Below are 27,876 nucleotides of genomic sequence, written 5' to 3'. Positions count from 1 at the left end.
TCAGTGCCAGTCAGTGCCACCTATCAGTGCCGCCTATCAGTGCCAGTCAGTGCCGCCTATCAGTGCCGCCTAACAGTGTCAATCAGTGCCACCTAACAGTGCCAGCTAGTGCCGCCTATCAGTGCCAGTCAGTGCTGCCTATCAGTGCCATATATCAGTGCTGCCTTTCAGTGCCCATCAGTGATGCCTGTCATTGCCCATCAGTGCCACCTACCAGTGCCTTCTCATCAGTGCCCCCTATCAGTGTCCATCAGTGCAGCCTATCAGTGCCCATCACTGCAGCCTCAGTGCACATCAGTGAAGGAGAAAAATCACTTATTTACAAAATGTTATAACAAAAACTAAGAAAAAACATTTTTTTCAAAATTTTAAGTGGTTTTTGGTTTGTTTAAGAAAAAATAAAAAACCCAGAGGTGATTAAATATCACCAAAATAAAGCTCTATTGGTCACAAAAAAAATGATAAAAATTTCATATAGGTACAGTGTTGCATGACCGCACAATTGTCATTCAAAATGCAGCAGCACTGAAAGCTGGAAATTGGCCTGGGCAGGAAGGGGGTATAAGTGCCCTGTAGGCTAGTGGTTAAAGTGTTACTAAACCCACTACAGTAAAATCAGTCAGGAACCTAAGGGGTTAATCCTCTGCATTAAGTAAAAAGGATGTTTGATCCTGACTTCTATGATCCTGCCCTTCTTCTACTGTCTCTCATCCATCTGCTGATAGAACAGAGCCTTGGGGGCAAGCTGCACATGCTCAGTCTGGTGTGTATTTATAGAGAGTTTTCTTTTCTTGGGAGAGTGCAGGTGATCAGTACAGGGCCAATCAGCACTGTCAATCGTTATGCAGCCTCATAGGAAAATCAGAGGAGAATGAAAACTCTTCCTACAAGCTTTAACCAGTGCTCAGCAAGAGACTGATATAAGTCACAAGACTGCTCTAACTGCTGATGAGAAAAGGTATTTAACAGTTTATATTTACTAATAAATTGCATTTCCATGTTCTGAGTACTGTGGGAGACCAGATATAGTAAATGCAGCGTCCTGGGTTTAGTAACACATATTAATACTGAAAAAATTAGGTGTGACCTTTTATTGAGATTTAAAGTGTCAGTAAACTCTAAATTGAAAAGAATAACATCATATCCAAAAGCTTAAGAACATTTTCACTTTGCCTCCTTGAAATCCAGCACCACAATGTATCTTTTCTAAAATTCTGTTACAATCTCTAGTGTTGTGTCTTCGTTCCTAAGGGTGGCTACATTTGATGTACATGCTCTCATATTGTGTGTGAATGTAGCCTCCCTCCTATGCTCTTTCACAGCATTGACTACAACTATAGGTGCCCACACAGCCAGAGCTGTCATGTTCTAACAGATTAGACCACCCATAGTGTCCACAGTACCGCCCACCAGCACCACCCATCGCGAATGGTGTTGGATTTATAAGGGGGCAAAGGGTCAACAGCCCTGGGTCCCCTTGACAGAAGGATACCCCCTCTATACAAAATAATATAAAACTATTTTAAAAAGCTATATAAAGTAATAACAAATAAATAATATAAAATATATAATAAAAAAAATACTTTCTTTTATTAAAATGTATCATTAATATTGTACAGTTGCAAGAAAAAGTATGTGAACCCCTTGGGATTACGTGGAGTTTTGCATGAATTGGGCATAAAATGTGCTCTGAACGTCATCTAAGTCACAACAATAGAAGAACACAGTCTGCTGAACATAATACTAACAAACATTAGACGTTGCCATGGTTTAATTACACATAACATGTAAACATTCACAGTGCAGGGAGGAAAAAGTATGTGAACCTTTGGACTTAATAACTGGTTGACCCTCCTTTGGCAGCAATAACCTCAACCAAACATTTCCTGTAGTTGCAGATCAGACCTGCACAACGATCTGGAGTAATTTTGGACCACTCCTCTTCACAAAACTGTTTCAGTGTAGCAATATTCTTGGGATGTTTGGTGTGAATCGCTCTCTTAAGGTCATGCCACAGCATTTCAATCGGGTTGAGGTCAGGTCTCTGACTGGGCCACTCCAGAAGGCGTATTCTGTGCTGTTGCAGCCATTATTTTGTTGAATTACTTGTATTCTTTGGGTCATTGTCCTGTTGCATCACCCATCCTCTGCGGAGCTTCAATTGGCGGACAGATGGTCGTACATTTTCCTGCAAAATGTCTTGATAAACTCTGGAATTCATTTTCCCATCAATGACAACAATCCGTCCAGGCCCTAAAGCAGCAAAGCAGCCCAAACCATGATGCTCCCTCCGCCATGTTTTACAGTGGGGATGAGGTTTTGATGTTGGTGTGCTGTGCCTTTTTTTCTCCACACATAGTGTTGTGTGTTCCTCCCAAAAAACTCAATCTTGGTTTCATCTGTCCACAGTATATTTTGCCAGTAGTGCTGTGGAACATCCAGGTGCTCTTTTGCAAACTTCAAACGTGCTGCAATATTCTTTTTGGACAGCAATGGCTTCCTCCGTGGTGTCCTCCCATGTACTCCATTCTTGTTTAACGTTTTCCTTATTGTAGATGTGTCAACAAAAATGTTAGCATGTGCCAGAGATTTCTGTAGGTCTTTAGCTGACACTCTGGGATTCTTCTTTACCTCATGCAGCATTCTGCGCTGTGCTCTTGCAGTCATTTTTACAGGACGACCACGCCTAGGGAGAGTAGCAACAGTGCTAAACTTTCTCCATTTGTAGACAGTCTGTCTTACCGTGGACACATGAACATCAAGGCTTTTGGAGATACTTTTGTAACCCTTTCCAGCTTCATGCAAGTCAACAATTCTTGATTGTAGGTCTTCTGAGAGCTCTTTTCTGCGAGGCATGGTTCACATCAGACAGTGCATCTTGAAACCAGTAAACCCAAAACAGGTGTGTGTTTTTTAAGGGCAGGACAGCTGTCAGCAACACATCCAATATCATCACACTGATTGGAGTCAAGGTTGGCTCACTCCTGGCTCCAATTAGCTCTGGGAGAAGTCATTAAGCTAGGGCCTCACATACTTTTTCCTCCCTGCACTGTGAATGTTTACATGTTATGTGTAATTAAACCATGGCAACATCTAATGTTTGTGTAGTATTATGTTCAGCAGACTGTTTTCTTCTATTGTTGTGACTTAGATGACGTTCAGAGCACATTTTATGCCCAATTCATGCAAAACTCAACGTAATCCCAAGGGGTTCACATACTTTTTCTTGCAACTGTATCATATTCAAAAATTAATTTTGCAAGCTCAAGCGAACCACATATAGAGTGCTTATACTCTGAAAGCAGGGCTCCAACCAAAAGGGGAAGTTCCGCTTTAAGGACTAGTCCCCCACTTCCCGTTAAGGATTGGCACCTTTGGGAAGCGGGTACACGAAATTGACAGGTACTCGCTCCTACTTCTGCTGCGATCACCTAGGTAATCAGAAGCAGAAGTTATCCTCACCCCTCCCTCCCCATAGTCTTCTGGGACACGTGACAAGTCCCAGAAGACTACGGGGCCATTGAGAAGCACAGTGCTACTTTCACATGCGCAGTGGGCACTCGGCTGTGAAGCCACAAGCTGTCACAGCCGGGTGCCCACATTGAAGATGCCGGCGCTTGAAACACAGGGGAGCTGGTGAAACAGGCTGCGGGGAGAACACCGCGGGATCAAGGAACAGGTAACTGTCTGTTTTTTTAAAAGTCAACAGCTACAGTTTTTCAGCTGCTGACTGTTATTTTTTTTTTTATTTTCACTGGAACTCCGCTTTAGTCTAGGTTCACATCTCTGTGTTTTCTGTTGCGTTTTGCAGAAATGCACAGCAATCCATTTAACATGATTTTCTATGGGACAGGTTCACATCTCTGCGTTTTTACCCGGTGAGTTTTTTGGAAAGGGTCAGGGACTTTTTTAAATGCAAAACGGTGCATTTTTGGTTCTATAGACTTCAATGGAGACACTGCAGAAAAGCATGTTGTGCGTTTTTGATGCTTTTTGCATTTTATTCTGCCCAGCAACAAGTTAAAAAAGCGCATAAAAAATGCAGTCAAAATGCGTTAGAAACGCATGTGCAAAAAAGCAAAACGCATGCAAAAAGCACTGCAGAAACAGATCAAACAAACTGCATAGGTGTGAATCTAGCCTTAAGGAAGGTAGCATATAACAACATGTGTATGTACCCTTGACCTCAGAATGACATTGTATCATGTATTTTGAAAATGTGTGACTGTCATTGAGCATGTAAACCAACTCTATGTATGAAGGCTCCCCTGAACCTGAAATGCCCCTGGGAACCCCAAGGTTTAAATCTGTCCCCAATCACGAAAGCTGGAACAAGAAGAGAGCAACCAACATACCATGGAGGAAGGAATAGAATAGAAAAACTATAGAATAGAATAAAATAGAAAGAATATAACTGTCTTCGGAAATTTTAATTTCGAATAGAATCATTTCAAATTTGAAAAGAATAGTGTATAAAATACCAGAATAGAAGCAGCTGTGTGATGTTTCTGAATGTGCCAGTAAGCCGGGATCCATGTGAGTTCCTTTCCTTTCTGGCCCTTTCCTTTCCCTTTCCCGTCCCCTTTATTCCTTCCCTTCCCTCCCCTTCCTTCCCTCGCCTTCTTTCCTTCGCCTTCCTTCCTTCCCTCCCTCCCCTTCCTTCCTCCATTCATTCCCTCCCTCTCTTTCCTTCATTCCTCCATCCTCTTCCTTCCCTTCCTTCCTTCCTCCATCCATTCCTTCCCTTCCTTCCTTCCTCCATCCTCTTTATTCCCTTCCTTCCTTCCCTCCTTCCTTCCCTCCCTACCTTCATCCCTTTTCTTCCTTCCTTTTTTTCCTTCCTCCATCCTCTTTCTTCTCTTCCTTCCTTCCTTCCTTCCTTCCTTCCTTCCTTCCCTCCTTCCTTCCCTCCCTACCTTCATCCCTTTTCTTCCTTCCTTTTTTTCCTTCCTCCATCCACTTCTTCTCTTTCTTTCTTTCTTTCTTTCTTTCTTTCTTTCTTTCTTTCTTTCTTTCTTTCTTTCTTTCTTTCTTTCTTTCCTCCCTTTCTTTCCTCCCTTTCTTTCCTCCCTTTCTTTCCTCCCTTTCTTTCCTCCCTTTCTTTCCTCCCTTTCTTTCCTCCCTTTCTTTCCTCCCTTTCTTTCCTCCCTTTCCTTTCTTCCTTCCTCCATCCATTTCCTCCCTCCCTTTTCTTTCCTTTCCTTCCTCCATCCACTCCCTCCCTTCCTTATTTCCTTCCTCCCCTACCTCACTTTCCTTCCTTCCTTTTTTCCCCCTTCCTTCCTTCCTTCCTCCCTCCCTCCCTCCCTCCCTTTCCTTCATTCCTCCATCCTCTTCCTTCCTATCTCCATCCATTCCTTCCCTTCCTTCCTTCCTCCATCCTCTTTCTTCCCTTCCTTCCTTCCCTCCCTCCCTCCCTACCTTCATCCCTTTTCTTCCTTCCTTTTTTTCCTTCCTCCATCCACTCCTTTCTTCCTTCCTCCATCCATTTCCTCCTTCCCTTTTCTTTCCTTTCCTTCCTCCATCCACTCCCTCCCTTCCTTATTTCCTTCCTCCCCTACCTCACTTTCCTTCCTTCCTTTTTTCCCTCTTCCTTCCTTCCTTCCCTTTCCTTTTTTTCCCCTTCCTTCCTTCCTTCCTTTCTTCCTTCCTTCCCTCCTTCCTCTTCTTTCCCTCCCTCTCCATCCATTCCCTCCTTCCCTTTCCTTCATTCCTCCATCCTCTTCCTTCCTATCTCCATCCATTCCTTCCCTTCCTTCCTTCCTTCCTTCCTCCATCCTCTTTCTTCCCTTCCTTCCTTCCCTCCTTCCTTCCCTCCCTACTTTCATCCCTTTCCTTCCTTCCTTTTTTCCCTCTTCCTTCCTTCCTTCCCTTTCCTTCCTTCCTTCCTTCCTTCCTTCCTTCCTTCCTTCCTTCCTTCCTTCCTTCCTTCTCTCCTTCTCTCCTTCCTTCCATCCTTCCTTCCCTCCTTCCTCTTCCTTCCCTCCCTCTCCATCCATTCCCTCCCTCCCTCCCTTTCCTTCATTCCTCCATCCTCTTCCTTCCCTTCCTTCCTACCTCCATCCTCTTTCTTCCCTTCCTTCCTTCCCTTCCTTTCTTCCCTCCTTCCTTCCCTCCCTATCTTCATCCCTTTTCTTCCTTCCTTTTTTTCCTTCCTCCATCCACTTCCTTCCTTCTTCCCTTTCTTTCTTTCTTTATTCCTTCCTTCTTTCCTCCCTTTCTTCCTTCTTTCCTCCATCCATTTCCTCCCTCCCTTTTCTTTCCTTTCCTTTCTTCATCCACTCCCTCCGTTCCTTATTTTCTCCCTCCCCTACCTCACTTTTCTTCCTTCCTTTTTTTCCCTCTTCCTTCCTTCCCTTTCCTTTTTTCCCCTTCCTTCCTTCCTTCCTTCCTTCCTTCCTTGAGGATGATGGAGGTATAAAGGCTTACCCTATATACAGCATAATGGAGGCTTGGAAGTGAATGCTAACACCTGAGTATTCCTTAAAGGCTTGATATTACTCTATGAGGGTAATTGTATGCATTCTTGCCCTATAGAAGTGTTCACGGAGTGTTCACCTTTTGTATTATATTTTTATTTTATTATTTATTTTATTTTAATTTGTTTATTTATGATTTATTTATTTATTTAGTTTTAGTGTTTTTATTTATTTATTTGTTTTGATTTTGGAGTGTACACTGTTTGTCACATTTATTAGTTTATTTAATAGTGCACACAGAGTGATTGCACGATTCACTTGTTACTCACAGTTGAATCTGTTTTTGTTTTTGTTGCACGTATTTAACCACTAGCCTACAGGGCACTTATACCCCCTTCCTGTCCAGGCCAATTCCCAACTTTCAGCGCTGTCACATTTTGAATGACAATTGCGCGGTCATGCAACACTGTACCCATATGAAATTATTATCATTTTTTTGTGACAGACAGAGCTTTATTTTGGTGGTATTTAATCACCTCTGGGTTTTTTATTTTTTCTTAAACCAAAAACCACTAAAAATTTTGAAAAAAAAATGTTTTTTTTAGTTTTTGTTATACAATTTTGTAAATATGTGATTTTTCTCCTTCACTGATGTGCGCTAATGAGGCTGCAGTGATGGGCACTGATAGGCTGCACTGATGGACACTGATAGGTGGCACTGATGGGCACTGATGAGGAGGCACTGGTAGGTTGCACTGATGGGCATTGACAGGCATCACTGATGGGCACTGAAAGGCAGCACTGATGCATGACACTGATATATGGCACTGATAGGCGGCACTGATAGGCAGCACTGACTGGCACTGATAGGCGGCACTGACTGGCACTCTTAGGCAGCACTCACTGGCACTGATAGGCGGCACTGATGGGCACTGATAGGCGGCACTGATGGGCACTGATAGGCGGCACTGACGGGCACTGATAGGCGGCACTGATGCGCACTGATAGGCGGCACTGATGCGCACTGATAGGCGACACTGACTGGCACTGATAGGTGGCACTGATTGGCAGCACTGATAGGTGGCACTGATTGGCATTGATAGGTGGCACTGACTGGCACTGATGGGTGACATTGAAAGGCAGCTCAGATGGGCACTGATATGTGGCATTGATGTGCACTGGTATGCACTGATATGTGGCATTGATGTGGCACTGATGGGCACTGGCACGTGGCACTGATGGGCACTGACTGCTGGCACTGATGGACACTGACAGGTGGCACTTCTGGGGCCACACTGTTCATCAGGGCACATGTCCCCTCCGCGGAAAGCCGATTACCGGCTCTCCTCTCTTCTGGACTATCATGCTGTAGCTGTAATTCGGCTATAGCGTGGTAAGGAAGTGGTTAAGTGGTCAATGTTATTTGAAATTCATTATTTATATGGTTTATTGATATAGTTATGTATGTTAACCACTTCCCGTCTGCCCTGTAGCAGAGGGTGGCACGGGTGTGCAAAATCACGATTATATACGTGATTTTGCTTTACCGGGTAGGGGATGAGCCCTACCTGCACCACCATTCGCGGCCACGGCTGTCAATCACTGGGTCCCGGCTGGTAATTACTTGTTGGTGCCTGGTGATTTCTGACGATCTCCGATGGGGAAGAGAACTGTTTTGTTTACTAACAGTTCTCCTCCCTGTTAGCTCAGGCACACTGCTTACAGTGAAGCACACTGACACAGCCCCCTAGTAAAGCACTCCCAGCACACAGTTAACCTTCGATCGCCCCTCATGATAACCCCTTCCTGCCCAGTGCCATTAGTACAGTGTCAGTGCTTATTTTAGCACTGATCACTGTATTGGTGTCACTGAGGATGCCAGTGACACCAAGTCAGTTCCCCCCAGTGTCAGAATGCTCGCCGCAGTCCTGCAGTCCCACTATAAGTTGCTGATCGCTGCCATTACTAATAAAAGAAAAAATAAATAAAACTCCAGTATCTACTGTATACCGCCATTTGTAAACACTGAAACCTTCACATAAACCATTTAATTTACACGTATTGGGATTTTTTTTTGGCAAAGACATGTAGCAGAATACATTTTGGGGTAAATTTATGACAAAGTTTAATTTTTTTTAAATTTTTTTGCTGGACATGTTAAATAGCAAAAAGTCAAAAATATTGCTTTTTTCCTCAAAATTGTCAGTCTGTTTTCTTTTATAGTGCAAAAAATAAAAAACATACAGGTGATCAAATACCACCAAAAGAAAGCTCCATTCATGGGAAAAAAAGGATGTAAATTTTATTTGGATGAGTGCCGTAATGCAAAAAATGGCCTGGTCAGGAAGGGGGGTAAATCCTCTGGAGGGCAAGTGGTTAATAAAGGTTATTTATACCAATAATGAAGAGGCCGCTGCCAATTAACCTCCACTGCTGTTTAGTATTTGTTTCTTAAACATGCTGTCTACAATCCCATAGCTGACTTCATCCAGCTCATGTTGCCTGCTAATGACGCAGAGGAATTGTTTGCCAAGTTTGAGAGTGTTGCTGTAAAGGAAGCTTGGCCCAAAGAAAGCTGGTTAGTACAGTTACTGTCTCTATTGGGGATAAAGTATCAGGCAGTGTACTGGAGGGTTGCCCCGAGGTCACCAGAATTACAACACCCTTAAAGCTGAAATTCATGAAATAGATTGGAATTGCTGTGCTTGGAAATGACAGCAAATCTATGGTAAGGGAAAACCGGTAACCCGGTAACCTTGGCAACAGGAGAAAGTGCAGATGTAGCTCAAATTCGGAGTGAAGATGTTTTTGCAAAAGTGTCTGTTGTTGCCTCTGGTGATCATGGAGAAACATTTGTTCAGCCTGCAGGGGGTGGCAAGTAGGGGGAGACTAAAGGTCTCATGGAGGGGTCAGAAGACCCAGCTGGAAGCCAAAAGATAGAGGTCTCAGTTCCAGGAGTCAGGTCGACTCCTATCGGAGTGGGAGAACCCCCATCCATAGGCCAGAGCTGGTCATCACTGCAGGATGCTTTTTCTGAAGGCTAGAGAGCCAAGCAGGGGCGGACTGACAACTCATGGGGCCCCCAGGCAATAGGGGATCATGGGGCCCCTGTGTCCTTGCCCAAACTCAAAAAAGCCTATGAAAAAGGTACCAGGGGCATCTCATGGGGCCCCCTACTGACCCCGGCCCTCAGGCAGTGCCCGAGTTTCCAAATAGTCAGTCCGCCCCTGGAGCCAAGTATCCAGCAAAGGTACTGCAATTGAAGATGAGTGAGCTTACGAACCAGGCAGCTCAGCATTTTCCAATGTATGGATTTCTGTTGAAATTGGAGAAAATCCCATGTGTGGGAAATCATTCGTTTGTGAACTTTCACTTTCCTTTACATAAAAGTGGGCTACAAAGCGCTTAAAAATAGTTCCTACCACGAGAGCTAACTATCCCATGTCACAATAGGTAAAGTTGTAGGCAGAGTGGCTGTAATCTTTGCTAGGTAAAAGTATAGTTGGCTCACTGTACTGAGTGAGCGGAGATTGTTTAGTGAGGTCTGCTCTGTGTGCTCAATAAGTGGTAGCCTGCCTAGCTTCCTCTGTATCCAGGTTACTGCAGAATGTTCTGGATGATAGGTGTGAAGCTATGCATTTTGAATATGGATACAGCCTCAGCCTATCCCAGAGTGAGGGGCTCCAAGGCATGCTGGGTAATGTCATGGATGTGTATGGATTTTTTTTGGAGAATAAGAATATAGTTTGGTGTCACTTTAACATTGCGTTGAGATGGGTTGTGGTGTATTGCATAAAAATTCAGATATGCTTCATTATATTATATTGCATTTTTTGCAACACTCACCTCATGCCATTGCAGTGAAGCTGTGGTGCACATACATGAATAAAATGCCATTTTGTGACATTTCAATAAAGTTTAAAAAAAATAGGTAAAAGGGCAAGGCTTCTTTTCACACTGAGCAGAGGACGTTCTGATCAGCAGGGGATCTGTGAGCAGATTCCCTGCTGGTCGGAGCCAAGCAAGACAGAGCTGACATGGGTAGACTTCTCTGAGCTCCATGGGTGGCCAGGTATAATCGAACTCCACCGTCCATTTAAATCATGGTACTTCCAATCCAGTCTGCTAAAACAGAAAAGGATGCAGTACTTTTCTATTTTTTTTGGAGTTGACTGGACCAGCTTGGATTGGAGGGCTCCATAGACCTTCCAATCAGGTCTGCCTGAAGAACTGACAGATGTCCCATATAAGAGGGGCCAAACAGTGCCTTGTATTGTAACAAGTAAAAGTACCACTTGTAAACAATGGACACAAGACTGAACCTGTTTTAGTGTGCAGGTTGGTGTAAACGAGCCCTCAGGGTTAGATAGTAAATGTGTGCAGGAGAATTATTCATTTTGTCATAATATAAAATATCATTATAGTTATTATTATAATTGCTACTAAAACTATACCTTTTATCCAATGCTCTTTATTATTCTACTAACTATGTGCTCCTGCTTCCTGTCCTTGATTTAGGCATACCTCGTTAAAACTAATGATACATATTGTCACATTCGACTCTAGAGAGAGTTCGCAGAAGGGCCCCATTAGAATTTTGCTATGGAATCCCATAATTCATAAATATACCCTTTCTAGGGTTGCCACCTCATCCTTTCAAACCTAAATATTAATTTCACAGCTTCTCTGGCTGATTAAGTTGGTAATTAGACTTACATAGTACCTTATATGAGTTAAATTGGCCACAGAACCTGTGTAATTAATATGTGTTCGGTTTTAAAGGATGAGGTGGCAACCCTAGCCTTATCGCAGACAGAAATAATAATATATTTAGTGGGGTAAGATGGCTGAGAAATGATGTCATGTGTGTAGCTCCACCCACCTATACGCATTACTTCCTTGGCAGGACTTCCTCAGGTGTGAGACATGACTGACGTCATCCCGCGGCAATCTTGCCTAGTGGAATTTTGTACTGAGTGTTTATCCCAGCACGGTTATGTGCCTCATCTTGCAAGTGGCATTTTTACTTTAAGCAGTATTTTAAAAAAAAATGTAAATAGAGAGCAATATTGGCTGTTCTTTTATCTTGCATGGATGTCTCTGCATGTTCGAAACTTTGGAGCATAGGAACGGGGCATGTGAATGGGAGATTGACCCCTAAGGTAACGCGCATTAGACCTACTGTTAGCTCAATGGTCATACCTTGGAGGTGAGCAGACAGTCTTTTCTTTGGTGGAGGTTATTGGTGCAGTGGGTGTTGTTCCATGAAGATTAATTCAACACTGAATACACATTGGTGATTGGATTTTGGGACAATCAGACCCATTATTGGACCTATTTTTTTATTTATGGACAGTTATGTATTCATTAGTTGTGTTTCACAATTTATTTATTTGATTGTGCTACACTATTTATTTTATATATCACTCATTTATTTACCAGGTTTTGCTAAACATTTATTTATTTATGCATGTATGTGGTTGCTTTACACTATCTTTGTGTGTATATACGTTTGTATGTGTTTTGATCCAAAGTAGCTCCTGAAAAGTCCCAATCTTTGCAGCTTTTTTTGGTGCATAAAAGTTAAATGAAATGTCTTTTTGTAACATTCAATAACATTCTGTTGCACTCTCCTAGATGGGTTCTAGGATCTGTATAGTTAGGAGAAGTATAGTTGTGTTTCTCTATTTAAACAGAGAGGCTGTAAGGTAAATTCAGCCTGGTATTCTGCTTAACAGAGTGCTGTAATTGTTTAGTCAGGTCTGCTCATGCAGCTCTCAAACTGTTTTAAGTTTGTCTTGAGTTTCACCTACTTTCAGGAAGCTATGAGAGCCTTCCAGAACATGGGTAGCAGCTAGGCAAATGAACAGCATGAATTTGGATACAGCCCTGGCCAATTGCATCAGAATGTGGCCCCATTGCATTCTGGGAGTGGTATTTAAGTTCTGTGAACACATGGGCTGAGTCTTTTCCTGGAGAGCATTACACCAAGCCAGGCTGGAGGCAGGCTTGCCTCACCTGGGATTTGCTCGGGTGGGCAGTATGAGGGCCTGGAGCTAGAAAGAATGATCCTGGTTCTCCTGTACGCTGACTGAGGGGAGCTGTCTGCCAAGGATCTGTCTGGTATCACTGAAGGGTGTCGGTGAGAAGATTGGAAGGAGGCTACCATTCTGTCCTTGGGCATTGTGAGTACAGACACTGAGAGATCTTGGGGACTCTATGTACTTGGCTACACCTGTGGTGCTCGATAGTCAGTCAGCATTGGTCTGAGAAAAGGGAACACTGGCTGGTGTTCTGAATAGCTTGTCCAATCATTGCTACTGCAAGGACCTTTGCTCAATCCTAAACTACTTGTTGCTGTAATCTAAAGAGAAGTCTTCCATCTGCCTTCAGCAAGGACATCAACAGTAATTAACTAGGAGATCAGTTAGATGTCCTCAGTGTGAAAAGTTTTCATTTTGGAGTATCCTACAAAAATCCCTATCCCTAATTCTACAATAAATCTCAAAAAACAACACGCTCTAGACTGGTCATTGGGGACAATAAGCAAAAGTGTGTGTGCGCCTGACTGTGGAAAATACTTTGTGCCTGGCTGTGGGATGAAGCAAGGGGAGACCTGGGCAAAAATACAAGCGGCTCCACTGGTGGTACTCTAGAGTTAACTGCTTCCCGTCAGCCCTATAGCAGATATACTGTTACAGGGTGGCATGGGCGCACAAAATTATGTATATACGTGATGTTACACTTTCAGGTAGGGGGCGCGTGCAAGGCACACGCGTGCCCTACCTGCACTGCCATTTGGTGCCGCAGCTGTCAATCACCGGGTCCCGGCCCAGTGATTGCTGAGCATCTCCAATGGGAGGGGGGGAGAAATGTTAGTAAACAAAACAGTTCTCCTCCCTGTCAGCTTTTGCACACTGCTTTCATTATCCTGACCAACTCTTCATTTTGTACAGAGTTGGCAACCTCGCCTACCTAAACTGTAGCCTCCTAGGGGTGCATTAGATCCCTGGTGGATGAGCTGCTGCAGAAGACAACTGCCAGCAAAAATGAGTATGCCCTCCCATTCTGGCCAAGATGGCACCTGCACTACACCTCCATGTGTCTCCCCTGCCTCCACTCCAGATCTGTTTGAGGAGCCTCCAATCCTGTCACCACTTACCTGCATATCAACTCCAACATAATTGCATCTGTGCACTCCCTCCTCACCCAACCTTGAGACATCCAGTGGTAATTCTGAACCTACTGTATCCGATTTTCTGCAAGCCATTCAGGTAAACCACTTCACTTTACTGGGAAAAGTTGAAGAGTTGAAATTAGATTTTATTATACAGCGCCAGGATGTGCACAAAATCAGAGAAAGGATCACATATACTGAAACCCACATTGGTTCCTTAGAGGAAACTATTAACCCTCTCCTTTCTCTAAGTTAAGATTTTATCCACTAAATTATAAACAATGGAAGGTAAGGCTGATAATTTAGAAAACAAACAGTGTAGCAACATTTGGAAATAATTGGCTTGCTGAGAAGACTGAGGGGCTGGATCCAGCTAGTTTCCTGGAACAGTGGTTGACTCAGGAATTTGGAAAATAATACTCCCTCCTAATGCTTTGTAGTGAAAAGGGCACACCAAGGGAAGACCATTACCACCTGGCAGCCTCCCACACCCCATTGTTCAACTACTTAATGACAGACAGCATCATAAGAGTGGTCAGAAAGAAGGGCAACCTACATATTGTTAATGCTGAGGTCTTTTTTTTTCTCGACTTCTCAACACAGGTCTGAGCACTCTGTTCCAACAAGCCCAGCTGAAGTTGTGCTCCCTGGATATACAATACTCCGTGATTTTTCATGCAAAGCTGCAAGTGATTTAGAACAGCCAAATGCACTTCTTCACTATTCTACACAGTGTTATTACCTGGCCTCCAGCTTTTCTCCTGATACCCACCAACTAACATAAAAGGTACAATAGTTATGTAAAGTTTTCCTTTTGTTTTTGGTCAAGACTATGTTTGCTTATGGTGGCATTTGCTGGGGCTCCCTCTAGGCGAAGATCTCATTATATGCTAATGATGCTCTTATACAGGTGGTTCAGCAAATTTTTTCTAAGCCTTACAGCTAGTTTTTAAGGACATTGAATCTCAGGGTTGTGAGCTGTGATAAGGAATCTGCATATCCAAAGGGCCCCCACATCCTTATGACTATGTCTTGCATTCCCATTTACAATTGACAGATCACTTTCAAATTTCCAAATTCACACCCCTCAATTTACTCCCTATCCTCATTCAGATGGTAAGTACACTGCTGGTGTGGAATTATCTTCTTCAGAATCTAATAGGTTGTATCAGCTTATTTGTAATGATATTTCTTCCCAAATTCCTGTATGATTTATAACCCATATTTCTTCCCGTGCAAGATCGTGCAACATATAGACTCTGCTATATCCTCACTTATTTGGAAAAAATCACAAACCAAAATTGCCAGGTTCTCCCTGCAAGTCACAAAATCTGATGACGACTTAGCCACCCCTACATTTAACAACTATTTTATTGTGTCCCAACTAACATACATATACAGCTGAATACACTATTTTATACTAGTTTTTGGGTTCTCCCCAGGTCACCAGGTACAGATTGTTCTGTACTGCTATTTATACCTGTGATAGGCGATCTGTGGATATTTGTTCCATAGCATGGATCACAGCAGGACACATTCTTTTGCCCTCGTAAACCTGTAGCTCACTTCAGACTCCCTTGTGGGAAAATCCCTAACTCACAAAACTCTTAGCACATCCAGATTCTACTTGTTGGCTCTCCAAGGGCATAAGTTATATCTGTACACCTGTTTGGAATTCATTCCTCTTTCGATGATCTGCTGGCCAAAATGGATATATCCAACAAATATTTATTTAAGTACCCACTGATATGCTATGCCATATGGACTCAATTTGATACCTTAATACCAGTGTTAGCCCCTCTTCCTATGGTACAGTCTCACTATATTGAAAACCAAACCAAACTGCTACTTTCTACAAAATAAAAATAGAACACCCCCGCCCGCGCTATTAGTACTCACAACTGAAAATAAATAAATAAAAAGTAAGTCAAATTAAGTCAGATTGAATCAGGAAAGCAGCTACCACCCTGTGCAATCACTCCACTGTGTTAATGAATCAAAATCAAATACTAGTGAAATGACATAACAAATCAAATATCATATAACCTCATACCATAACCCGTTATCATAACCAGATTCCTTCCCAGTATTCAGTATCCTATCGTGAATGTGCAAAAAAAAAAAAAAAAAAAAAATATATATATATAGATATATATATATATATATATATATACACACACACACACAGTATAGCTCTTAAAGCATAAAAAAACAAAAACGTTTGGTCCAATGTGAGAGTCCCATACACCAACCAGTCTTCATGCAATTTTCAGTCTATATATTAAATGTTGTCAGAACAACAATATCATTTTCTTCAGCGTGAACAAACACCACTGTACCCTTCACCACGTCTCATGGGTATCTCCTCACCTTATATCATGGACCCCGCTGCAAAAGGAGGGTCAATTGCACTTTTTATTAGAGACCACGATCTTCTTCAGCATTTACCTGGTCATTACCGATCTCCCAGGAATATATATATTAAAAGGAAGCAAAGAAACATCCAATAATACAGACTGCTAGTTTATTTCCATAAGAAAATTAAAATTCCACTCACATGTTAAAAAGTTCAGAGGCATGTCACAGGCTATTAGTATACTTGACTTTTCAAAATGGCATCTAAGCTTTGCCCAGCGTGATGAGGTCATTGCCCGTCTGATGCGGTCATTGCCCGTCTGATGCGTTGCTTCCCAGTTGGCTTTTTCAAAGGCTGAGGCTAGTCAACAACACCATGCTCTTATATATCTACTGCATCCTGATTGACATAGCAGCCTTTTACCACACCCCAACCACCATCTTTGTAGAGATCACATGCTGCTCACAAATTAACATCTAACCAAAGATAATCACTAGGCAAGAAATAAGGGCGATTCTAATCATGTCAGAGACATTCCCTAATTCTTAAGGCACATGAACACAGGTGAAATGGCATCTGATTAAGAGGTGAATAAGCAATGCACTAATAGCTTACAATTAAATAAAATGTGGGCAGCACAGTGGCTAAATGGTTAGCACGTCCGCCTGACAGTACTAGGGTCGTTAGTTTGAATCCCAACCACAGCACCACCTGCCTGGAGCTGTTCTCCCTGTGCCCACGTGGGTTTCCTCCCACACTCCAAAGACATACTGGTAAGTTAATTGGATCCTGTCTAAATTGGCCCTAATATGTGTATGTATGAATGTGAGTAGGGACCTTAGATTGTACACCCCTTGAGGGTTAGGGACTGATGTGAATGTACAATATATATATGTAAAGTGCTGGGTAAATTGATGGCGCTATATAAGTACCTGAAATAAATAAATAATAAATACAGCATATAAAAAAAATGGCATATATATATCACAGAAAATAATATAAAATAAGACCTATAAGATATTACTGAAAAAAAAAACTCATGGATATATGGCATATGCTCTTATTACATAAAATATAATATATACACATAATGTGTATTATTATTATTATTATACAGGATTTATATAGCACCAACAGTTTGCTCAGCGCTTTAAAATATAACGGGGACAATACAGTAGCATTACAGTTCAATACAAGAGGGAAAGGAGGGCCCTGCTCCTTGGAGCTTACAATCTAGGAGGTATAAATAGGAATGAATAAATATCCTATTCCTATAACTATACTGTATATATGACGATACATACATGTATAAACAAAAATATTAGAAAATATATAGATTATCCCTAAAATCATTTAAATAGAAGAATGAATATGTATATATAGTGGAAAGAGGAAAAATAAACAAAAATAAAAAAGGCAAAAATGACAGAGAAAGGATAAGTTCACCTTTGGGAACAGGTTACATGTTCCACCCGTTTTTACAGTAGTTCCCTTAGTTGCAGCCCAACACGCCCCAGTACCCCCCCCCCCCCTCGCTTTGACAGTACGGGGAGAGGTTTCCCCATACTATCTGTCAGATTTGAAAACAGCGTGGCCATGCGGGGAATGAATCAACTGCAAGTCCCGGCAGCCTTAGCGGCTGTGGGCTTGTAGTTTTCAATGAACTACTACTAGTAGTTAATTGAAGCTTCCTGTCAGAATATCTGCTTGACCGTACATCCCTGTACGGCAAGCAGATATTCTGACAGGTCTGCAGGAGACCTGCATGGCATCAGCAATCTACTGATCACTGGTGCAATGCTTTCCAGGCTCCTTTACCTGCAAAAAAATGTGCATGTATTATTTTTGTCAAAAAGGTGTCACTTACCTGGTTGGGGAGCCTGTCATGGAGAGAGGGCGTCCTCTTACCACTCCCTAGGGTAAACAGAAGGCACCGAGCCAGGAGGGGCACGAGTGCCTGACGGGTCTGCAGTGACAGCTGGCAGGTGATGACCTGGAATACCAGGATGCAGGTTGGTTGCAGATGCAGGTGCAGCAGCAGGAAGGTATAGCAGAGGGTTTGGGCAACTGTGGCAGCTGGCAGCCAGAGATAGTCATAGGCACGAAAGGTAGCAGCATCAGACAAGCCAGGTCAGGATCAATCAGGCAGATCGGGAACAGAGGAGCAGGCAAGCGGATAGTCAAGGGATGAGCCGGGTCGGTGCAGGCGGAGTTCAATCGTAGTCAGGTCAAATCAGGTAGGTTACAGAAATCAGGATACAAGCACAGAACATAGTAGACCATAAGGCACCATTCTAAGAGCAGCATGCGCACCAGAACGGCTGACGGGTACCCAGCGTTGGCGCATAGATATGTGCCGACGCGAAGCTTCCTTACCATGACAAAAGGTTAATTTATCCTTTGAGAGCTATACTGTGTGTGTATATGTGTAATATATATATGTGTATGTGTATATATATATATATATATATATTTATATATATATATATATATATTGCACATTCACAAAAGGATACTGAATACTGGGGGGATCTCTTTATGATAAAGGGTTATGGTATGAGGTGATATTTGATTTGTTATATCATATTGGAAGCGCTTTACCCGTATTTGATTTTGATTACTTTCTACAAATGTTTACGGATTAAAGAAGCACAACCATTTTTTTTTCCTACATAAAATGGCTAAAATCTATCCCATACCTCTCTGAGGAAAGCTGGGCAGAAGTAACTGACATATGTTTTATAGATACTATCAGTACAGTGGATAAGCCTATACAATTTAGGTTTATACACCATTTACACTACAGGTCCGATACAATGTACTGTGTGAGTCTCACACCACATGCCCAGTGCCTCAGAAATATGGTGACTCTCCGGCTACCGGTAACTTGTATCATGTTTTCTGGACTTGAACTTGTATCACTGCCTTTTAGGAAGCATTATACTCCATACCTGAGACTCTTCTTGGATTTTACGGGCCCACAACCTTTGAAGTTTGTCTTTTTTGGTTTTCTGAATGACTTTGTACCCCTGGTCCACAAACGTATTATGTTTCACTTAATGATTTGCCATGTAAGACAGTGTATACTACTCAGTGGCAGAATACCAACCCTCCAACTTTAATGCAAGTATTCTGCCTGATAAAGGCAGATTTTGATGATATATATTTATAGAGCAGTGAGAGAAGGTTAGGGCACAGGACACCCCAAATCTAAAAACAGCAGACTAGCAGACTCTTTAAACAAAAAGAAAAGAGAGTAGATAGCAGTACAGTAAAAGAGCCTTTAAGCTGTGACCAGCAATATGTGCTTTAGTAGCAACAGCTGTCTCTCATAGCAACAAAAAGAAAACTCACAAGGAAATGCAGGAATTCTCTGAATAAGGCCATTTTGACAGTTTCCCAGGCTCTCCATAGTTCCCCAGTCTATGGCAGAGTCACCTCTGCTACTTCATCTCAGGTCTCCATCCTTTCCTTCATGCACCCAGAGAACAAACAGGCTCTCTCTAGCAGAGCCTCAAGCACATGGCTAGGCCCTAGGCTACTGGCCTACCCAAAACAGCAATTGCTCACTCATCCACACCAGACCAAGGTCTGGGTGGGAAGACACCCATCACCTGACCTTCCCAAATATTTATACTTTCTCCCAACATGCTCAGTGGCCACAAAAAATCCTACTGATTAGCTGAGAAAAGTATGCATATTCATAACCAAGCTTTACTGCAATTCATCATACTAATGGCAAAGGTCACAGTGTCACCTATTGACAGAAGGGAGGAACCACAGCCACACCAGGCTTAGGAGAAAATCCAAATGATCAAAAACTATAAATCGACCAGGATATCAACAACCCAGCACAGCTACATTTACTAGTAGACCCTGTTTAGGACAAAGGAACTACATGTAAATTTTATGCTACAAATATCACTGTTTTACGATACTGCATACTAACTGCCCAAATGTATATTTTTCTTATGCATGTTATTTGCTCAAACCAGCAAGCTGTCACCTGCAGCCAAGGCATTTACTACTCCACAGCCACATGTATACACTCTGCTGGTATATGTGCATCTGTGGGGTGAGGAATATTGCAGCCACAGATAATTGGGAAGTACAGGTGGCAGCTTCCTGGTGGGCTCACACACATGGGTTTCATATCCTGGATTGAACATGCCCAAGCTCATCACTGCTGTTGAAGAGTTCTCCTTGCTTCCTGTCTGGCTAAACGCTTTTACCAGGACAGGAAGTGAGTCCAAACTTACACTATATTTTCAAAAGTATTGGGATGCCTGCCTTTACACGCACATGAACTTTATTGGCATCCCAGTCTTAGTCCATAGGGTTCAATATTGAGTTGGCCCACCGTTTGCAGCTATAACAGCTTCAACTCTTCTGAAAAGGCTGTCCACAAGGTTTAGGAGTGTGTCTATGGGAATGTTTGACCATTCTTCCAGAAGTGCATTTGTGAGGTCAGGCACTGATGTTGGACGAGAAGGCCTGGCTCAGTCTCTGCTCTAATTCATCCCAAAATTGTTCTATCGGGTTGAAGTCAGGACTCCGTGCAGGCCAGTCAATTTCCTCCACCCCAAACTCACTCATTCATGTCTTTACGGACCTTGCTTTGTGCACTGGTGCGCAGTCATGTTGGAACAGGAAGGAGCCACCCCCAAACTATTCCCACAAAATTGGGAGCACGAAATTGTCCAAAATGTCTTGGTATGCTGACACCTTAACAGTTCCCTTCACTGGAACCAAGGGGCCAAGCCCAACCCATGAAAAACAAACCCACACCACAATCCCCCCTCCACCAAACTTTACAAAGTACAACTTGGCACAAAGTAATCAGGAAATGACCGTTCTCCTGGCAACCGCCAAACCCAGACACGTCTATTGAATTGCCAGACAGAGAACATGTCTCCACTGCTCTATAGTCCAGTGGCGGCATGCTTTATGCCACTGCATCAGACGCTTTGCATTGCACTCGGTGATGTGAAGCTTAGATGCAGCTGCTTGACCATGGAAACCCATTCCATGAAGCTCTCTATACACTGTTGTTGTGTTAATCTGAAGGCCACACAAAGTTTGGAGGTCTTTAGCTCCTGACTCTGCAGACAGTTGGCGACTTCTGCGCACTGTGTGCTTCAGCATGTGCTGACCCCGCTCTGTCATTTTACGTGGCCTACCACTTCGTGGCTGAGTTGCTGTTGTTCCCAGTTGCTTCCACTTTGTTCTAATACCACTAACAGTAGCAAGGAAATTTCACAGATGGCTTATTGCACAGGTGGCAACCTACCACGGTACCATGCTTGAATTCACTGAGCTCCTGAGAGCGACCCATTCTTTCACAAATGTTTGTAGAAGCAGTCTGCATGCCTAGGTGCTTGATTTTATACACCTGTGGCCATGAAGATGATTGGGACACCTGAATCCAATTATTTGGAGGAGTGTCCCAATAGCTTAAGCAATATAGTGTATCTAACAGAGCATTAGAAAAAAAACTGACAGGTGTTCTAACTCTTTTCCATTCTATCCATGACTAAGAAAAATTAAATTTTGGTGGGGCAAAATGGTCTTGTGTGCCTCTATGCTCTTTTGCCGTTTGAAAGCTTATCAGGCAATTGGAAACGTTACATACAATAACTGATAAGGGTTCTATACCAAACTATTCCTCATCCAGCAAGCCATAGATTATGTGATTTTCTTTCCTGCAAGGAAAGAAAATTATTTGTTTCCTCATCAACACAGTCAGTGTTCAATGGGAAATCCCTCCCGTGGAGCTTTTATATTCTCCCGGGGAGGGGGTGCCAGAAAATGTCCCTGCTGGGAGAACACAGTGCTTACTGCTAGCGACATGATCAATGGATCAACTTGGGTTCAATTGGCCTGCCCAAAGATGGATCGAATCTTGTTTGGTCTGTCCTGAACCAGTCGAAAGTCGATTCATCAATGGTCAGCTTAAGTTTCAACTGATGCCCAATTGAAGGCTACGTTTACACTGGCAGTGGCTGCAGGAGAGTATCCAATGCCTGCATTGTTTTTGCTTCTCTCAACCTGCACTTCAATCACTCAAAGAGGTGAAGCAGTTAAAATGAATGGCAAACAGAATGTGACAAATGTTGAAGGTCAATAAAGCACAAAACAGTACCTGATAACTGCAGGAGTGTGTATCAACTTTAAAGTGTTACTAAACCCAGGACCCTGCATTCACTATACCTACTCTCCCACAGTACACACAACATGCATGGAAGTGCAATTATTTTAGTAAATATAAACTGCTAAATACCTTTTCTCATCAGCAGTTAGAGCAATCTTGTGACTTCTATCAGTGTACAGCAGAGCACATGTTAAAACATGTAGGAGGATGCAGAACCCCTGACCTCTCTGTACAGTGCTGATTGGCCCTGTGCTGATCACGTGCACTCTCCCAAGAAAAAAAGCCCTCTCTAGCAATACACACCAAACTGAGCATGTGCAGTGTCTCCACACAATATGTCTTATCAGGAGATAAGAGGGGGGCACTGGAAGAAGGGGAGGATCAGAGAAGTCGGGAAAAAAACAGCCTTTTTTACACAATGTAGAGGATTATCCCTTAGGTTCCACAGTGAGTATAACAAGCATGCTTTACTGCATATACAGGCTGATTTTACTGTTGCGGGTTTAGTAACACTTTAAACTCTGTACTGTACACCACTTTGAGCCATGCAGTTGGGCGGATGCCTGTTGAAAATCCCTGTCAAATGTCAGGTGTTTGCTCTTGTGTAAAGAGAGCCTTAAGAAGGCCATACAGGATTTAATTCTTCCATTTTTTTTTTTATTCAAACAGTGGATCGAATCAAAAATAAATGAGCCAGTGCCCCTATCCACACATTCATGTATGGCTAGTTTAACCACTTGCCTACAGGGCACTTATACCCCCTTCCTGCCCAGGCCAATTTCCAGCTTTCAGCGCTGTCACACTTTGAATGACAATTGCGTGGTCATGCAACACTGTACCCATATGAAATTTTTATCATATTTTTCAGACAGATAGAGCTTTCTTTTGGTGGTATTAAATCACCTCTGGGATTTTTATTTTTTCTTAAACAAACCAAAAACCACTGAAAATTTTGAAAAAAAAATGTTTTCTTAGTCTTTGTTAAACAATTTTGTAAATAAGTGATTTTTCTCCTTCACTGATGTGCGCTAATGAGGCTGCAGTGATGGGCACTGATAGGCTGCACTGATGGACACTGATAGGTGGCACTGGTAGATTGCACTGATGGGCATTGACAGGCATCACTGATGGGCACTGAAAGGCAGCACTGATACATGACACTGATATATGGCACTGATAGGCCGCACTGACTGGCACTGATAGGCAGCACTGATAGGCAGCACTGATAGGCAGCACTGATTGGCATTGATAGGTTGCACTGACTGGCACTGATGGGTGACATTGAAAGGCAGCTCAGATGGGCACTGATATGTAGCGTTGATGTGCACTGGTATGCACTGATATGTGGCATTGATGGGCACTGACTGCTGGCACTGATGGACACTGACAGGTGGCACTTGATGATCAGTGCCCTGATGATCAGTGTACATGTCCCCTCCACAGAAAGCCAATTACCAGCTCTCCTCTCAAGCTGTCAGCATGACAGCTCGAGAGGAGAGAAATGCCGATAACCGGCGTTTACATGTGATCAGCTGATCACATGACTGAGCCGACATCTTCGGCTCTTTCCGTGATCTGCTGGCTCCAAGGGACACAGTGCACCAGCGATCTCCCTGAGCCACGCATGCGTGGTGAGAATGAAAGGACGTCATATGACGTCCTATCAGAACGAGAGAACCACCTTGCGCCCGTCATTGTACTATATGGCGAGCGGGAGGTGGTTAAGATGGACCCAGGATGAAGCAACCATGTAAACCCTATCAGTGTGCTGTAAGCAGAAGGAAGCATTTTCCAAGTCTTCTTCTCTAGAATTTAAACTGCAACATTGTTACTTTGTAGCAAACACAAGGTGGGAGCATACAGCAGGGACTGATCTGTGTCAGACATTTGTTAAAAACATTGAAGAACTGCAAAGGCACCAAGATTTACATGATTGTGCCATCTCTGAGCCAGCATCCCAGTTCAGGAAGTAGATACTGATGCTGTATAATAACTGATCCATGTGAAATGGCCGCAATTCCAACATTGTATGGCCAGCTTAAAGCAGAACTACACTGCATCTGAGCACCACAAAACAAAAACCCTATTTAATTCATTTTTAATATTCAAAGTAAACTTACCTATCCATTCATGCCTCCATGTCTTATTTTGCTGAGAAATCTATTTTAAAAACACCCCCTAGCATTTCTGGACGTGGCCATCTTAAGTAAGGTCAGATTTATCTAGCATTTGCTTCCTGGAATCCATCTGCCCTTAGCTGAGGTATGCAGGCAAGAGGGTGTGCATGTAGAGTTACCTCTGCAGGCGCCGCTGGTATATTTGGGTTCTCTGTTTGTCACTAGGCCCTAGACAGAACTACACCCCTACTGACACCACAGTGCCTTGGCCAGGGTGTCTCCTGGCTGCCACACAAGGACAATACTCGCACACCAATGTAAAATAAATGATTAAGTTGCATTAAGATGAATAAAAAAGGAAGGTAGGCAATTTAACATTTAACAAAGATTCACAATGAAACAAAGTGATTCAGCATAGAAATCCATCAATATTGTACAAATATACTTATTAGCGTGGCCACTTATCCTGCAGGACTAACCCTCCAACTGATAGATTACTCCCCAAGTGAGACAAGCAGATTCAGGCTACCTCACTTATAGGCCCTCAGTAAGGAGAGTCTAGGCTTAAGCTCTAGGAAATGTGTAAAATTTCCTGCACACCAGTACTTCTAAGAAAGATAATCCCTGAGCAGAAACAACCTGGAAGATTTATTCTTCTACCGGCCTAGTTTGGGCCCTTATGTTGGCAGGAAGCAAAAGGTGCAGTCCCTTTTAAGATGTGGAGAAACAGAGTAATTCCTTTTTAAGAGCAAAAGTGGTTGGCAAAGTTTTCCTTAATATGTGAAGTTGGTGGGAAAGGTCACTTTAAGGAATTGAATTGGAAGCAAGAGTCACTTTTGTGATTTGATAGCAGGTAATGTTCACTTTAAGAGAAAAGGGGGTGTGCCCCTTTAAAGAGTAAAGTTGAACTTAAGCAGCAAGATTCTTTACTTGGATAGATCGCTTGAGCTTAGATGGAAGTAGATACATGGTTCTTCCTTGCAGGGGGCCAACTCAGTTCAGTATTCTGCAGGCAGTGACCGTGATGACATTACAAGAATGGCAATCTACAACAGCGAGGGGCACTGGCGCATGTATCATTAGTAGCGGCCTATGCTGAAGAGTGTCTGAAACTTGAAGAACCTGAATGGCAGCAACTGTTTGTAACTGCAAATTTCAATAAATGGGTTAGAAACCTCTCACCAAGTCCTGTTGTAACAATCAATATAGCAGTGAGCATCCAGCGATGAGGGCCCCTCTTTTCTCTTGAGGATGTGGCTGTGCTGGTGATGGCTCTCACTCTTCTGCAGCGAACAGCTCTCCACAAGCCTGCTTCTTCCCCTTGGATGCTTGGCTAAACAGTGTTCTCTGTAGCTTCTCGGCCTAACCCAGTCCGGTTCAGGTCCACGTGGCGTGAGAGCTCTCAACACACATGCTCTTTACACAGCAAAGTCTCTCTCCAACTCTCCCATTGCTTTCCCAGGCTTTTACTTGTATATCTTCCCACACCCCCTGGTGAGCATTCATGGACTGTGTAGTTCAGTCCCAGCTTCACTGTGAAGAAAGTTCTGTCATCAGCATACCAGTCACAGCAGTCTCTTCTCACCTGTATAGGGACTATGATGAGCAAAATGCTACACACTACCATCTTGTGGTCAAATATAAATCTGTATTACAGTAACAATGCACAGTGTTATACTGGGGAAAACCCTCCTGCCCTCCTGAAGACTCCTGGGATGTATGACATGCCAGGAAGTAACTGAAGGAATGTAACAAAAAAGTATTAAACAAGTAAATATAATATACCTTTCTATTTCTCAAAAGACCTCCTTCTCTCTAGTTCCCTGGTCTCCTCCTCCCATGCCCACCTCCAGGACTTCTCCAGGGTGTCACCCATCCTCTGGAACTCCCTGCCCCAACCCATCAGATTATCACCTACTCTCCTCTGCTTTAGGCGCACCCTGAAAACCCATCTCTTCAGGGAAGCCTACCCCACCCCCTGCTAACTTGCCGACCTCCTCCACTCTTCCTACCACTCCATCCCACACAGCTATCTCCTCCTGTGCCACCATCCCCCCCCCTCCTAGATTGTAAGCTCGAAAGAGCAGGGCCCTCAATCCCCTCATGTTTTGCATTGTATTGGTATTGTTCTGTCACATGTTCTGTCCCCCTTTGTAATGTACAGCGCTGAGCGAACTATTGGCGCTTTATAAATTCTGTATAATAATAATAATATTTATTTAGTAATGATAGCAGCATAAGGATGAAAAATAGTCAGTGTTGATTGAGAGAATGAAGTTCTGCTTTAAGTCTAAAGCTGATCGAAATTCAGCCAGTTCAGCAGGGACCAGTCCAATTTCGATTACTGTGTGGGCTCCCCTCCTTAACCAAAATCAATTGTTTGATCAACTTCTGTGGAAGGGGCATGTTGAAAATGTTTCCTTGATCAGCAGCTGCATCCACTGTATTCTGACAACTGTGGCCACTGCCAGAATATATAATTTTTTTTATTCAGCCAACAGGTGAACTAACCCTGTATGGCCAGCTTTGAAGACCGCAAAATCTTCCACAAATGGGAATACATCAGCTTCCGAAGATGGAGCTTTATGACCTCCTGGATGTTGGGCTACACTGTAAATTTTAATTTTAATCACTTGTGAGCAAGAGAATTAACTTCCTTTCGAAAAAAAAGCTTTATTTGGAATCCATTCAGTTCAGTTGAGGTAGTTGTCAAATTTCACTTGTATACCCAGGATTATTTTCTGTAGTAGATGAAATTAGCATTTCAGGACATATTTCATTCTTTATATTTACTGTAGGTATGATCTATTTGTAATTATCTTTTATAATACCATAATATTTTCATATAAAAAGTAAAAAGCCTCTCCTGCATTCGTGCTATGTCTAATAAAGGACATTTCCTGAAACCACAGTTCTCAAGATTGATTCTTGCTCAGATAAATCCAATTTTTCTATTAAAATTGCTATGTCTGCTTTCTTGCCTGCCAAGGAAATCATGGAACGAAGGATAAAGAAATTTTTTTACTTACATAATATATACCATGTACTATTATAATACCTACAAAATTAAAAATAACATGCTTAAACAGAAGCTAAAGTCAGACTTTATGCAATTATTGTTGTGATAATCTTAAATCTCTGAAAAGGCTTGCCATTATGTATATGTCAGCATTATTACGGATATGAAATTCCACATATATTTGGTGCTACAAATATGTTATTTAATTAAGTAATCAAAAGATATTCCACATTGGAGAATGTGAACTAAGCACTCTCATTTTATATTTATAATAAAATCCAGAAATCTTTATTCATGCCTTGTCTTTAAATCCAGTGATTATATTAAAATCTGCCAATTTGCAATGTGCAAAAAATTGATAAAGAATATCCCTGTGCTAGAAGTGTAAGTAAAGATGTAGAAAGCAGCAAGAGTCAGTGACATTTGTGAACTTTTTGGCACATTATCAAGACCTTTAGTAAATCCTTGAAAGGCACAAAAGTATCATCAGCTTCTCTGAAAATCACGAATACAGCTTGCTTAATAAGCAATATAAGATTGGAGTGCTCAGCTGTCTTGCTATTACATGGAAATTAGAAATTACAGTTCCACTTTAATGAGAGCAATGTGGCAGCTAGCGGAGCATTACACCTACACA

The 27,876-nt window shown here is 42.6% G+C and overlaps 1 long non-coding RNA gene across 1 annotated transcript; it reads left to right on the top strand.

Moving 5' to 3' along the window:
• The first annotated feature begins 547 nt into the window (after positions 1 to 547).
• On the top strand, positions 548 to 27,530 carry LOC149430894 (uncharacterized). Its single transcript, XR_016309381.1, has 3 exons — positions 548 to 958; positions 14,200 to 14,383; positions 26,715 to 27,530. It is a non-coding gene; the product is annotated as an uncharacterized LOC149430894 (long non-coding RNA).
• Positions 27,531 to 27,876: the final 346 nt, after the last annotated feature.

Source organism: Staurois parvus, unplaced genomic scaffold (assembly GCF_062004578.1).
Source record: "Staurois parvus isolate SC_StPar_1 unplaced genomic scaffold, SC_StPar_1.0 ptg002422l, whole genome shotgun sequence".
NCBI classification, from domain to species: domain Eukaryota; kingdom Metazoa; phylum Chordata; class Amphibia; order Anura; family Ranidae; genus Staurois; species Staurois parvus.
The sequence above is the reverse complement of the archived record's forward strand: the minus strand, read 5'-3'. Positions and strand labels throughout refer to the sequence as shown.